Genomic DNA, 10,549 nt, shown 5'->3' with positions numbered 1-10,549 from the left:
TAGCTTTTAAGGATCTTCTGGTGGACCTTACTGTGTCAAGCAGCTCCTATTTAAGTGATGCCTTGATTGTGAACAGGTGTGGCAATAATCAGGCCTGGGTGTGGCTAGAGAAATTGAACTCAGGTGTGGACAACCACAGTTATAGTATGTTTTAACAAGGGGGGCAATCACTTTTTCACACAGGGCCATGATGGTTTGGATTTTTTTTCACCTTCAATAATAAACACATTCATTTACAAATTGCATTTTGTGTTTACTTGTGTTGTCCTTGACTATTGTTTAAATTGGTTTGATGTTCCGAAACACTTAAGTGTGACAAACATGCAAAGGAACAGGAAATGAGGAAGGGGGCAAACACTTTTTCACACCACTGTATCTCTATCTCTATCTCTATATATCTCTATCTCTATCTCTATATATCTCTATCTCTATCTCTATCTCTATCTCTATATATCTCTATCTCTATCTCTATCTCTATATATCTCTATCTCTATCTCTATATATCTCTATCTCTATCTCTATCTCTATATATCTCTATCTCTATCTCTATCTTTATATATCTCTATCTCTATCTCTATCTCTATATATCTCTATCTCTATCTCTATCTCTATCTCTATCTCTATCTCTATATATCTCTATCTCTATCTCTATCTCTATATATCTCTATCTCTATCTCTATCTCTATATATCTCTATCTCTATCTCTATCTCTATCTCTATATATCTCTATCTCTATCTCTATCTCTATCTCTATATATCTCTATCTCTATCTCTATATATCTCTATCTCTATATATCTCTATATATCTCTATCTCTATATATCTCTATCTCTATATATCTCTATCTCTATATATCTCTATCTCTATCTCTATATATCTCTATCTCTATATATCTCTATCTCTATAGATCTCTATCTCTATATATCTCTATCTCTATATATCTCTATCTCTATATATCTCTATCTCTATCTCTATCTCTATATATCTCTATCTCTATCTCTATCTCTATCTCTATATATCTCTATCTCTATCTCTATATATCTCTATCTCTATCTCTATCTCTATATATCTCTATATATCTCTATCTCTATATATCTCTATCTCTATATATCTCTATATATCTCTATCTCTATCTCTATATATCTCTATCTCTATCTCTATATATCTCTATCTCTATCTCTATCTCTATATATCTCTATCTCTATCTCTATATATCTCTATCTCTATCTCTATATATCTCTATCTCTATATATCTCTATCTCTATCTCTATATATCTCTATATATCTCTATCTCTATATATCTCTATCTCTATATATCTCTATCTCTATCTCTATCTCTATATATCTCTATCTCTATCTCTATCTCTATCTCTATCTCTATATATCTCTATCTCTATCTCTATATATCTCTATCTCTATATATCTCTATATATCTCTATATATCTCTATCTCTATATATCTCTATCTCTATATATCTCTATCTCTATATATCTCTATCTCTATCTCTATATATCTCTATATATCTCTATCTCTATATATCTCTATCTCTATATATCTCTATCTCTATATATCTCTATCTCTATATATCTCTATCTCTATATATCTCTATCTCTATATATCTCTATCTCTATCTCTATATATCTCTATCTCTATATATCTCTATCTCTATATATCTCTATCTCTATCTCTATCTCTATATATCTCTATCTCTATCTCTATATATCTCTATCTCTATCTCTATATATCTCTATATATCTCTATATATCTCTATATATCTCTATATATCTCTATATATCTCTATATATCTCTATATATCTCTATATATCTCTATATATCTCTATATATCTCTATCTCTATATATCTCTATCTCTATCTCTATATATCTCTATCTCTATATATCTCTATCTCTATATATCTCTATCTCTATATATCTCTATCTCTATATATCTCTATCTCTATATATCTCTATCTCTATATATCTCTATCTCTATCTCTATATATCTCTATCTCTATCTCTATCTCTATCTCTATATATCTCTATCTCTATCTCTATATATCTCTATCTCTATCTCTATATATCTCTATCTCTATCTCTATCTCTATATATCTCTATCTCTATCTCTATCTCTATATATCTCTATCTCTATATATCTCTATATATCTCTATATATCTCTATATATCTCTATCTCTATCTCTATCTCTATCTCTATCTCTATCTCTATATATCTCTATATATCTCTATATATCTCTATCTCTATATATCTCTATCTCTATCTCTATCTCTATATATCTCTATATATCTCTATATATCTCTATCTCTATATATCTCTATCTCTATATATCTCTATCTCTATCTCTATCTCTATATATCTCTATCTCTATATATCTCTATCTCTATCTCTATATATCTCTATCTCTATATATCTCTATCTCTATCTCTATATATCTCTATCTCTATCTCTATATATCTCTATCTCTATCTCTATATATCTCTATCTCTATCTCTATATATCTCTATCTCTATCTCTATATATCTCTATCTCTATCTCTATATATCTCTATCTCTATCTCTATATATCTCTATCTCTATCTCTATCTCTATCTCTATCTCTATATATCTCTATATATCTCTATCTCTATCTCTATCTCTATCTCTATATATCTCTATCTCTATCTCTATCTCTATATATCTCTATATATCTCTATCTCTATATATCTCTATCTCTATATATCTCTATATATCTCTATCTCTATATATCTCTATCTCTATATATCTCTATCTCTATCTCTATCTCTATCTCTATATATCTCTATCTCTATCTCTATCTCTATATATCTCTATCTCTATCTCTATATATCTCTATCTCTATCTCTATCTCTATATATCTCTATATATCTCTATCTCTATATATCTCTATATATCTCTATCTCTATATATCTCTATCTCTATCTCTATCTCTATATATCTCTATCTCTATCTCTATCTCTATATATCTCTATCTCTATCTCTATCTCTATATATCTCTATCTCTATCTCTATCTCTATATATCTCTATCTCTATCTCTATCTCTATATATCTCTATCTCTATCTCTATCTCTATATATCTCTATCTCTATCTCTATATATCTCTATATATCTCTATCTCTATATATCTCTATATATCTCTATCTCTATATATCTCTATCTCTATCTCTATCTCTATATATCTCTATCTCTATCTCTATATATCTCTATCTCTATCTCTATATATCTCTATCTCTATCTCTATCTCTATATATCTCTATCTCTATCTCTATCTCTATATATCTCTATCTCTATCTCTATCTCTATATATCTCTATATATCTCTATCTCTATATATCTCTATATATCTCTATCTCTATATATCTCTATCTCTATCTCTATCTCTATATATCTCTATCTCTATCTCTATCTCTATATATCTCTATCTCTATCTCTATCTCTATATATCTCTATCTCTATCTCTATCTCTATATATCTCTATCTCTATATATCTCTATCTCTATCTCTATATATCTCTATCTCTATCTCTATATATCTCTATCTCTATCTCTATCTCTATATATCTCTATCTCTATCTCTATATATCTCTATCTCTATCTCTATCTCTATATATCTCTATCTCTATCTCTATCTCTATCTCTATCTCTATCTCTATCTCTATATATCTCTATCTCTATCTCTATCTCTATATATCTCTATCTCTATATATCTCTATCTCTATCTCTATCTCTATCTCTATATATCTCTATCTCTATCTCTATCTCTATATATCTCTATCTCTATCTCTATCTCTATATATCTCTATATATCTCTATCTCTATATATCTCTATCTCTATATATCTCTATCTCTATATATCTCTATCTCTATATATCTCTATCTCTATAGATCTCTATCTCTATAGATCTCTATCTCTATATATCTCTATCTCTATATATCTCTATCTCTATCTCTATATATCTCTATCTCTATCTCTATCTCTATATATCTCTATCTCTATCTCTATCTCTATATATCTCTATCTCTATCTCTATATATCTCTATCTCTATCTCTATATATCTCTATCTCTATCTCTATCTCTATATATCTCTATCTCTATCTCTATCTCTATATATCTCTATCTCTATCTCTATCTCTATATATCTCTATCTCTATCTCTATCTCTATATATCTCTATCTCTATCTCTATATATCTCTATCTCTATCTCTATCTCTATATATCTCTATCTCTATCTCTATCTCTATAAATCTCTATCTCTATCTCTATATATCTCTATCTCTATCTCTATCTCTATATATCTCTATCTCTATATATCTCTATCTCTATATATCTCTATCTCTATATATCTCTATCTCTATATATCTCTATCTCTATATATCTCTATCTCTATATATCTCTATCTCTATATATCTCTATCTCTATCTCTATCTCTATCTCTATCTCTATATATCTCTATCTCTATATATCTCTATCTCTATCTCTATCTCTATATATCTCTATCTCTATCTCTATCTCTATATATCTCTATCTCTATCTCTATCTCTATATATCTCTATCTCTATCTCTATATATCTCTATCTCTATCTCTATCTCTATCTCTATCTCTATATATCTCTATCTCTATCTCTATCTCTATATATCTCTATCTCTATATATCTCTATCTCTATCTCTATATATCTCTATCTCTATCTCTATATATCTCTATCTCTATCTCTATATATCTCTATCTCTATATATCTCTATCTCTATATATCTCTATCTCTATATATATATATATATATATATCCCCCTGATGAAGATATTTCCGAAACGTGTTGGATTTCTCTCTTCATATATGTCATTGAAACCTACAGTATGTGTTGTATGGTATTGGGTGTCACCGATGTTGAATGAGTTTGTGCTACAATGTAGAATGCCCTTGATTTATGCTTATTAAACATATTTGAGCCTCATGGTGATATGTTTAAAAATGTGATAAAAATAAAAAATATGTATACCATATATATTTGAGTATAAGCTGCGTTTTTTTCAGCACATTTTTTCGTGCTGAAAATGCCCCCCTCGGCTTATACTCGAGTCAAGCACTTTTCTGCTGCAAAGAATTACATTTTTCCAAACCGACTTTGGGGCCCCGTATCTCGGTGCTTGGAACCTCAGATTTGGGGTTCCTAGCACTAAGTGGCCCCGAGATACGGGGCCCCAAAATCTGTCAACTTGTGTCCATCTGCAGCCATGTCATTTAGGGACCCTTTGGGTCCAGAGACCCCCAAATGTTGGCTACAGCTAGGGGGGCATCTGGGAACCCTTAACTACCGAGTTTGACGTTTGGAGGACCTATGGCTGCAAATGGGCACAGTGAGGAATGCAATTTGCACAATTAAAATTCGATGCCTCGGCTTATATTCAGGTTGAGTATATACGGTACTTTTTATATAAAACTATTTGGTATATTTTGGTTGTCTACAAAAGAGGAATTGCTGTTTACTCCGTTATACCAGCGCATTTGTTTTCCTTTTTAGGTCTCGTGCACATAGGACATTTTTACCGTGGCTGTTTTTGGCATCAGGTGTTTTTTTCTGCAGCCAATAAACTCCCTAGCATGTTATCCTATGTGTCCCATGTTATCCTATGTGTCCCATGTTATCCTATGTGTCCCATGTTATCCTATGTGTCCCATGTTATCCTATGTGTCCATGTTACCCTATGTGTCCATGTTATCCTATGTGTCCCATGTTATCCTATGTGTCCCATGTTATCCTATGTGTCCCATGTTATCCTATGTGTCCCATGTTATCCTATGTGTCCCATGTTATCCTATGTGTCCCATGTTATCCTATGTGTCCCATGTTATCCTATGTGTCCCATGTTATCCTATGTGTCCCATGTTATCCTATGTGTCCCATGTTATCCTATGTGTCCCATGTTATCCTAGGTGTCGCATGTTATCCTAGGTGTCCCATGTTATCCTAGGTGTCCATGTTATCCTATGTGTCCCATGTTATCCTATGTGTCCCATGTTATCCTATGTGTCCCATGTTATCCTATGTGTCCCATGTTATCCTATGTGTCCCATGTTATCCTATGTGTCCCATGTTATCCTATGTGTCCCATGTTATCCTATGTGTCCATGTTACCCTATGTGTCCATGTTACCCTATGTGTCCATGTTACCCTATGTGTCCATGTTACCCTATGTGTCCATGTTATCCTATGTGTCCATGTTATCCTATGTGTCCATGTTATCCTATGTGTCCATGTTATCCTATGTGTCCATGTTATCCTATGTGTCCATGTTATCCTATGTGTCCATGTTCTCCTATGTGTTCATGTTCTCCTATGTGTCCATGTTACCCTATGTGTCCATGTTATCCTATGTGTCCAACTGTCCATGCATGGTGTAGCGGGGAAAGGTTAAAGGGGTTGTAAACCTTCCTGTTTTTTCACCTTAATGCACCCTATGCATTAAGGTGAAAAAACATCTGATAATTACCGCCCCCCCCCCCCGTTTTACTTACCTGAGCCCTCAATCTTGGCCCGGGCTTCTCGGCTCTTCATTGGATGGCTCGTGCTGCTGTCAATCAAATCCAATGACGCGTGGTGGGGCCGAGTCCGGCATTCGTGTCTATGGACGCAAATGCTGGACCCGGAAACGCGCTCACAAGGTAACCCCCTTGGGAGCGAGCTTCCCAGAGGGGGTTATCTGATGCGGGGAGGAGCCGACACAGCCGCTGAGGGACCCCAGAAAATTACGTTCAGCACCACTCTGTGCAATACGAGCTGCACAGTGGAGGTAAGTATAACATTTTTGTTGTTGGGTTTTTTTTTTTATTCAAACCTTTAGTACCACTTTAAATGCGGCGCTTAGTGAATAGTGGGCGTGGCTTAAATTAAATATTGGGCGTGGCTTAAAGGGCATTTCTCGAAGGGGGTGTGGTTTGAGTCTGAGATGAACGAGGGATGGAGGGAGAAAGAGAAGAGGGAAGGAGTGAGAAGGAAGTAAAGAAAGAGGGATGGAGGAACAGCAGGCCCAGATCCTACACCACAATAGAAATATGTGTATTCCAGAAAATGTAACATTTATCAGATAAAGATACTCCAAACACCTGGTGTTAGCACTTCAATCATCCCGGCACCATGATTGTTATGGTGACAGGATGATTGAAGCACATTATTTCTATTATTACATTGTAATATAAAATTAAATCGTTCAACTCGCCAAAATGCAGAATCCGGTTGAGCCCTGAGCGTGTCACTTGCCACATCGCCTGCCACCAGATAGCATCAGGTGTCCCCAGCGGAGTCCCTCCTTACATCAGGTGTCCCCAGCGGAGTCCCTCCTTGCATCAGGTGTCCCCAGCGGAGTCCCTCCTTGCATCAGGTGTCCCCAGCGGAGTCCCTCCTTGCATCAGGTGTCCCCAGCGGAGTCCCTCCTTGCATCAGGTGTCCCAAGCGGAGTCCCTCCTTGCATCAGGTGTCCACAGGCAGCGGAGTCCCTCCTTGCATCAGGTGTCCACAGGCAGCGGAGTCCCTCCTTGCATCAGGTGTCCACAGGCAGCGGAGTCCCTCCTTGCATTAGGTGTCCACAGGCAGCGGAGTCCCTCCTTGCATCAGGTGTCCACAGGCAGCGGAGTCCCTCCTTGCATCAGGTGTCCCCAGCGGAGTCCCTCCTTGCATCAGGTGTCCCCAGCGGAGTCCCTCCTTGCATCAGGTGTCCCCAGCGGAGTCCCTCCTTGCATCAGGTGTCCCCAGCGGAGTCCCTCCTTGCATCAGGTGTCCCCAGCGGAGTCCCTCCTTGCATCAGGTGTCCCCAGCGGAGTCCCTCCTTGCATCAGGTGTCCCCAGCGGAGTCCCTCCTTGCATCAGGTGTCCCCAGCGGAGTCCCTCCTTGCATCAGGTGTCCCCAGCGGAGTCCCTCCTTGCATCAGGTGTCCCCAGCGGAGTCCCTCCTTGCATCAGGTGTCCCCAGCGGAGTCCCTCCTTGCATCAGGTGTCCCCAGCGGAGTCCCTCCTTGCATCAGGTGTCCACAGGCAGCGGAGTCCCTCCTTGCATCAGGTGTCCACAGGCAGCGGAGTCCCTCCTTGCATCAGGTGTCCACAGGCAGCGGAGTCCCTCCTTGCATCAGGTGTCCACAGGCAGCGGAGTCCCTCCTTGCATCAGGTGTCCACAGGCAGCGGAGTCCCTCCTTGCATCAGGTGTCCACAGGCAGCGGAGTCCCTCCTTGCATCAGGTGTCCACAGGCAGCGGAGTCCCTCCTTGCATCAGGTGTGCCCAGGCAGCGGAGTCCCTCCTTGCATCAGGTGTGCCCAGGCAGCGGAGTCCCTCCTTGCATCAGGTGTGCCCAGGCAGCGGAGTCCCTCCTTGCATCAGGTGTGCCCAGGCAGCGGAGTCCCTCCTTGCATCAGGTGTGCCCAGGCAGCGGAGTCCCTCCTTGCATCAGGTGTGCCCAGGCAGCGGAGTCCCTCCTTGCATCAGGTGTGCCCAGGCAGCGGAGTCCCTCCTTGCATCAGGTGTGCCCAGGCAGCGGAGTCCCTCCTTGCATCAGGTGTGCCCAGGCAGCGGAGTCCCTCCTTGCATCAGGTGTGCCCAGGCAGCGGAGTCCCTCCTTGCATCAGGTGTGCCCAGGCAGCGGAGTCCCTCCTTGCATCAGGTGTGCCCAGGCAGCGGAGTCCCTCCTTGCATCAGGTGTGCCCAGGCAGCGCAGTCCCTCCTTGCATCAGGTGTGCCCAGGCAGCGCAGTCCCTCCTTGCATCAGGTGTGCCCAGGCAGCGCAGTCCCTCCTTGCATCAGGTGTGCCCAGGCAGCGCAGTCCCTCCTTGCATCAGGTGTGCCCAGGCAGCGCAGTCCCTCCTTGCATCAGGTGTGCCCAGGCAGCGCAGTCCCTCCTTGCATCAGGTGTGCCCAGGCAGCGCAGTCCCTCCTTGCATCAGGTGTGCCCAGGCAGCGCAGTCCCTCCTTGCATCAGGTGTGCCCAGGCAGCGCAGTCCCTCCTTGCATCAGGTGTGCCCAGGCAGCGCAGTCCCTCCTTGCATCAGGTGTGCCCAGGCAGCGCAGTCCCTCCTTGCATCAGGTGTGCCCAGGCAGCGCAGTCCCTCCTTGCATCAGGTGTGCCCAGGCAGCGCAGTCCCTCCTTGCATCAGGTGTGCCCAGGCAGCGCAGTCCCTCCTTGCATCAGGTGTGCCCAGGCAGCGCAGTCCCTCCTTGCATCAGGTGTGCCCAGGCAGCGCAGTCCCTCCTTGCATCAGGTGTGCCCAGGCAGCGCAGTCCCTCCTTGCATCAGGTGTGCCCAGGCAGCGCAGTCCCTCCTTGCATCAGGTGTGCCCAGGCAGCGCAGTCCCTCCTTGCATCAGGTGTGCCCAGGCAGCGCAGTCCCTCCTTGCATCAGGTGTGCCCAGGCAGCGCAGTCCCTCCTTGCATCAGGTGTGCCCAGGCAGCGCAGTCCCTCCTTGCATCAGGTGTGCCCAGGCAGCGCAGTCCCTCCTTGCATCAGGTGTGCCCAGGCAGCGCAGTCCCTCCTTGCATCAGGTGTGCCCAGGCAGCGCAGTCCCTCCTTGCATCAGGTGTGCCCAGGCAGCGCAGTCCCTCCTTGCATCAGGTGTGCCCAGGCAGCGCAGTCCCTCCTTGCATCAGGTGTGCCCAGGCAGCGCAGTCCCTCCTTGCATCAGGTGTGCCCAGGCAGCGCAGTCCCTCCTTGCATCAGGTGTGCCCAGGCAGCGCAGTCCCTCCTTGCATCAGGTGTGCCCAGGCAGCGCAGTCCCTCCTTGCATCAGGTGTGCCCAGGCAGCGCAGTCCCTCCTTGCATCAGGTGTGCCCAGGCAGCGCAGTCCCTCCTTGCATCAGGTGTGCCCAGGCAGCGCAGTCCCTCCTTGCATCAGGTGTGCCCAGGCAGCGCAGTCCCTCCTTGCATCAGGTGTGCCCAGGCAGCGCAGTCCCTCCTTGCATCAGGTGTGCCCAGGCAGCGCAGTCCCTCCTTGCATCAGGTGTGCCCAGGCAGCGCAGTCCCTCCTTGCATCAGGTGTGCCCAGGCAGCGCAGTCCCTCCTTGCATCAGGTGGGCCCAGGCAGCGCAGTCCCTCCTTGCATCAGGTGGGCCCAGGCAGCGCAGTCCCTCCTTGCATCAGGTGGGCCCAGGCAGCGCAGTCCCTCCTTGCATCAGGTGGGCCCAGGCAGCGCAGTCCCTCCTTGCATCAGGTGGGCCCAGGCAGCGCAGTCCCTCCTTGCATCAGGTGGGCCCAGGCAGCGCAGTCCCTCCTTGCATCAGGTGTGCCCAGGCAGCGCAGTCCCTCCTTGCATCAGGTGTGCCCAGGCAGCGCAGTCCCTCCTTGCATCAGGTGTGCCCAGGCAGCGCAGTCCCTCCTTGCATCAGGTGTGCCCAGGCAGCGCAGTCCCTCCTTGCATCAGGTGTGCCCAGGCAGCGCAGTCCCTCCTTGCATCAGGTGTGCCCAGGCAGCGCAGTCCCTCCTTGCATCAGGTGTGCCCAGGCAGCGCAGTCCCTCCTTGCATCAGGTGTGCCCAGGCAGCGCAGT

The sequence above is a fragment of the Lithobates pipiens genome, unplaced genomic scaffold, assembly GCF_037356315.1.
Source record: "Lithobates pipiens isolate NorthernLeopardFrog02 unplaced genomic scaffold, aLitPip1_a1.2 Scaffold_10, whole genome shotgun sequence".
NCBI lineage: Eukaryota > Metazoa > Chordata > Amphibia > Anura > Ranidae > Lithobates > Lithobates pipiens.
This window is presented reverse-complemented; position numbering follows the sequence as displayed.